Raw genomic sequence first — 5,741 nt, forward strand, 5'->3', positions numbered from 1 at the left:
TAGATTTCCAACAGATCCTTGCATCCCCGAGGAAATCATCAAGGATTTTATGAAGAGAAAGGAAGAAAAGAAGAAAGGAAGAAGCTGTAAGATAATCCGAGCGGATTGTCCACAATCCGCCTGTCCAAGAGGAGCAATACGAGCGTCTTCCTCAGCTGGACGCCCATCCAGAACCACCCCAATCCGCCCGTCCACCCCGCGAATCCGTTCGTCCAAAACACCCACAATCCGCCCGTCCCGTGCTCTGGACGCTCGGATTGTGTGGCAGCTAAATCCGTCTTCTACATGTTTTATGAAGGATGCGCATATTTTTCTAAGACCGGCGAAAAGGAGACCGGAGTCTCCCTTGAGACCGGCGATTCCTCAAGGACTTAATCGTCATTTAAGCCCTTAGTAAACCCTAATTTATGTACCTAATCCCCACTATAAATACCCCATTAGGCTAATTAGATTATGATGTTCTTCTTAGCAATCTCTAGTGTAGTTTATATCAATCAAATCTCTCTTTAATCTTGTAATCAACATTTAATCACGTTTTAATACAAATCTCATTTCCTTAATCTCTCTTTTGTTCATCTTTCATTTTGGGTAATTGAAGATTATTTGGGTTATTATTGGGAGATTGACAACCTTCCAATCAATCATCAAGTACTTCTATTATTCTTTGCTTTATTATTGGAATCATTAGTAGGTATAATTCTCTTAATCCCTTTTTAATTATTGTTAATTATATTCATTTATTCATCATGTTTCACCTTGTTTGTATGATTGACAACCTTGCTAGCATGTTCAACATGATAATGAGTGAGTAGTTTCTTTAGCTAGGGTTAATGGGTAATTAGAGAAAACCAACATGAGGGATGATTCATGCTTAAATTAATATGTTTTCATAGTTTATTTGCTTGCTTGTTGTGATCTCAACTTATGCACATGTTATGTTTGATGAAATGCGAGCCTATGAATCCTTGCATTTTTTACCCATCACCTATCTTTTCAATGAGACTTGTAAGACATAAACCAACTCGAGTCTCATTAGACCATGCATATAGTTGAGTAGGGAAGATTAAGTCGACTTGTAGGTGTTGTACAATCTAATCGATTCGGCTCCGGGACCCAAACTTTCCTAGGATTGTAAGATATAAACCAAATCGATCCATCACAACAATAATTGATTGCTTATAATTTGAGAATATGTTTGTATGATCAATTCCCATGAATCCCCTATGAACCCGTGACAACCTAGTGCCTTTTATTAATTGTTTACATCCCTTTTTAATTATCTTGCTTGTTTTCTTTTATTGCTATTTAGTTTAGTGATCTTCTACTTCAAACCCCAAATTGTGACACCCTTAGACACCACTAGTTGCAATTGAAAATATCATCTCAATTCCCGTCCCTTGGGATCCGACCTTTACTTGCCTCTTTACTAATTGTAGAGTTGTTTATGGAGTTATAAATTGTGTTTTGGTCTAGGTGCTCCTAACGACAAGTACCGAAAACTAAACCCCTCACAAGAGGTACCGACCAAAAATGGCGCCGTTGCCGGGGACGGTGTTAACTTGATTTAGATTTTCTTAAATTGTTATTAGTTGTGTCTTTCTTTGCCTTGGGGAAGTAAAACTCCTCAAGGTTTGTTCTAATTATTTTCGAGTTGTTTGATATTTTGCATGTCTAGAAGATCACAAGGTAACTTGTTACCCTTTGATCATGAAATTGAAAGGACTTTGACAAACAATAGAAGACTTCCTAGGAGAACTTGGAGAGGTATTGGTGAGGTTGTAGATATTCAACCAAACACTATTGAGTTCATCAACCCTTTTGCAAGAGAAGGTGAGGAGAACCCAACACAAAATCAACCCACAATGCCTAAATTTTCATCACATTCCGTACCAACCGAGGAGAACCTACCCAATGGTACTCCCACACCACAACACTTAACCGGAAATTTCATTGCCAAATCCGAATTTATCCAATTAGTCGAAAGAAGCCAATTTGGGGGGATGCCTAGTGAAGACCCTCACTCTCACATGGAGACTTTTTGTGACTATTGTTATGCGATTTCTCAAACCGGTGTAACTCAAGACCAAATTCGATGGGTCTTATTTCCTTTTTCTCTAATTGGCACCACAAAACAATGGTTGAAAGGCCTTGATAAGGCCACTCACGGAATTGATTCTTGGAAGAAATTGGCTCTAGCTTTCTACAAAAAGTTCTATCCACCGGAAAAGACTAACTTGCTAAGAGCTCAAATTACGGGCTTTAAGCAAAGGGATGAAGAATCTTTGTATGAAGCTTGGGAGCGATTCAAAGGAATTTGTCGCTTATGTCCTCATCATGGACTTAGCGAGTGGTTCTTGGTACAACAATTTTGGAACGGTATTTATGAAGATTCAATAAACATTCTCAACATGGGATCAAATGGAATGTTCACCGAAGTTGATGACAATCAAACTTGGAACAAAATTGAGGAAATGGCGGTCCATAATTCACAATATAGTAGACTTCGTAAGTCTAGTAGAGGAGGAAAGCATGAAGTGGACTCTATTACTCAATTGGATGCTCAACTTAGTGCCCACATTGATACCATCAATTTGAAGTTCGAAAAAGCTATGGCTAGACGTGAAGAAGCCTCAAAATCACTAAAGCAACATGTTAATGCCATGACGGCATCTTCATCAATCCCAAGTGGGATATGTGAGAATTGTAGAACTTTGGGACATGACCAAAGTGAATGTAGGGGAACAAATGAACAAGTGAATGCTTTTCAAGCATACAAGAGTGGTACCCCTTATTCAAATTATTACAATGAAAACACTAAATTCCACCCAAATCTCTCTTACAAAAGCCAAAATGTTCAAAACCCTTAACCAACATACACCCCACCTCCCATGAGAAACCAAAATCAAAGACCCTTTTATAACCAAAACCAAGGTTACCAAAATCAAACTCCATATAATCAACAAAATGACCAAGGTTTTTGATGTTCAAAAAGTGGTCCTCCAAATGCAAAAGAATCAACAAGAGTTTTTCATTCAAATGCAAAAGGATAGTCAAGCAAAGGAAATCACCATCAACAACATCCTAGCCCACACCAAAATGTTGGAAACCCAATTGACTCAACTAGCATCTTCAAGCTCACAAAGACAAAAGGGGCAATTACCACCTCAAAGTAATCCCCCAAGATATGAAACGGTTAGTGCCATTCACTTGAGAAGTGGTACGAGGTATGAAGCACCAAAGAAGCAAGTTGAGGATGAAGTTGTGGAAGCTAGTGACAAAGAAGAAGTTGTGCAAAACTCCAAGGAGGGAGAACCATCAAAAGAAGAAGTTTCAAAGAAAAATGAAGACAAGGCGAAGGAGAAGGAGCCCATTGTGATTAGACTTCCTTTTCCAAGTCGTCAAGCCAAGCCTAAATTTGATGACCAACTTGGAAAATTTATGGAGATTGTGAAGAATTTGGAAGTCTCGATTCCTTTCACGGAATTAATCAATCACGTGTCGGCCTATGAAAAGTACATGAAAGACATCCTTACGAAGAAGAAGTCGATCCGGAAGCTTGAGACTATCGCCTTCACTAAGGTGAGTAGTGCAATACTTCAAGGGAGTTCACCTCCAAAATTTAAAGATCCGGGAAGCTTCTCAATACCGTGTACTATTGGCGACACCACGATCAACAAAGCCTTATGTGATCTAGGGGCTAGTGTGAGTGTTATGCCATACTCGGTAAGTAAAAGGTTAGGGATGGGAGAGCTTAAATGCACCAATATCACACTCCAAATGGCCGATAGATCGACGAAGACACCATTAGGGATATGGGAAGATGTTCCCGTAAGAGTTGGGAAATTTTTCATCCCGGTGGACTTTGTCATTGTTGACATGGAAGAAGACTCCAATATTCCAATCATTCTAGGTAGACCTTTCTTTCACACCGCGGGTGCGGTGATAGATGTGAAGCATGGAGAGCTCACTCTAGAAGTGAGAGATGAAAGCATAACTTTCAATCTTGACAAGACCATGAGAGCTCCCCGTTTGCATGAACCATGTTTTATGGTTGATCATTATAGCCGGAAGGATGATAGGAAGAAGTCGGAACTCCAATGGAAGAAGAAAGTCGATGATGCTCCATTCAAAGAGCAAGGAAATTGTAACAAAGAGAGCTTGAAAAGCTCACCAAAGTCAAGCAATGAAGAAGAGGGCCTCATTGGCCAAGACAAGAAAGTGGGAGAGTTGTCTCTATCAACTCAAGAGATCTTTAGTGACCAAGTAGATGAAGTTTGTGGTCTTTGGGACGATGAGTTAGAAGGGATTTTCAATCCCTACGTTGGTAATGCTATCGATCAAGACCAACATGAAGGACAACAAATGCAAAGATATATTGAGGATCTTTATCATGATAATGAACAAGCTTTTGACTACTTTTTCAAGGTGCTGAGCAACATCAACAACACCTTGGACATGCCCCCATGACATCTCACTAAGGATGAGGGTTTGGTGGAGTCCTCTCCAAACCACCATTTGTAAATATTTCTAACTCCCTAAGTTGCATTTTAATTTTTACATTGCAATTTTGTCATTTTTGGATTTTTATGCCTTGATCAAGATATTTATCATTTTTGAGAGAAGTGAGGGAGGGACTAATGGTTTTATTGATGTGTAGTGCTTTAGCTTAGTGTGGGGATAGCAATTGCCTAGGCTACTCATGCCTTTGTAGTGCCCCTACAATGAACAACACGGGATTTGAAGAATGAAAATGACACGGGATATGCAAGTGCACGGATGGAACTGAATCCGGGTAGACCAGGTGGAATCCGAGCGTCCCTATGGGTAATCCGCTCGTCTTATGGGAATCCAAGCGTCTATGGAAGAATTCGTCCGTCCAAATGAGCTGCAAAATTGAAAATTTTGGTCTGTTAGAGAATCCGGGCGTCCCAGCAGAGAAGACGCTCGTCTGAAAGAATCCGCGCGTCTTTGCAAGAAGACGCTCGTCTTTTTACCAGTGCAGATTAAGAAAACTCGCTGTGACAGAATCCGCTCGTCTTTAAGGGAATCCGCTCGTCTTGAATTGCAGAAATCCGCTCGTCTTCACTGAAAGACGCTCGTCTTTAGGCGAGATTTCCTGAACCCAAATAGAGCAGAATCCGAGCGTCCCGACAGGAATCCGCTCGTCTTCCCCCTGCAGTTTTGAAATTTCGGGTGTTTTAAATACCCCTTCCCACATTCATTCATTCATTCAAACACTCAAACACTACCCATAAACCCCAAAACCCTCATCCTCTCCATCACCAAAAACAAGATTTCCTCAACCAAATCCAACAAAATCAAATCCAAACTTCCTTACAACGACAATTAATCACTCCTTTTCCAACAATAATCAACCCAAGCACCAAAATCTTCAACCTTTGAGTCGATTTTTGAAATACAAAGGCAAATCCTTTCATCGTAAAATCGATTTGGGTATAATTGGAAATTGAAGGTTTTCAATCTTTTCTTGGTATAATCATCAATGGCAAGAACAAAAGGGTCAACAAAGGCACTCAAGGCAAAGGCACTCTCAAAAAGGCAACAATGCCTTCAAGCAAAGAAAGCTTCAATGGCTATGGTGGTTGCTAATGCAAACTTGGAAGTTCAACAACAACAAGATCCTCCCTTGGAAGCAAGCAACACCATCAACAACTCCGGAAATTGCTCAATTATCAAACTTTCCGGAGGTAATTTTCATTTCTAACTCCCATAGGGATACA

The 5,741-nt window shown here is 40.1% G+C and overlaps 1 non-coding gene across 1 annotated transcript; it reads right to left on the reverse strand.

Annotated features, from left to right (window-relative positions):
- Window positions 1-2,234: 2,234 nt before the first annotated feature.
- LOC141624616 (small nucleolar RNA R71) lies at window positions 2,235-2,341 on the reverse strand. The gene has a single exon (XR_012534421.1). It is a non-coding gene; the product is annotated as a small nucleolar RNA R71 (small nucleolar RNA).
- Window positions 2,342-5,741: the final 3,400 nt, after the last annotated feature.

This window comes from Silene latifolia, chromosome X (genome assembly GCF_048544455.1).
Source record: "Silene latifolia isolate original U9 population chromosome X, ASM4854445v1, whole genome shotgun sequence".
Classification (NCBI taxonomy): domain Eukaryota; kingdom Viridiplantae; phylum Streptophyta; class Magnoliopsida; order Caryophyllales; family Caryophyllaceae; genus Silene; species Silene latifolia.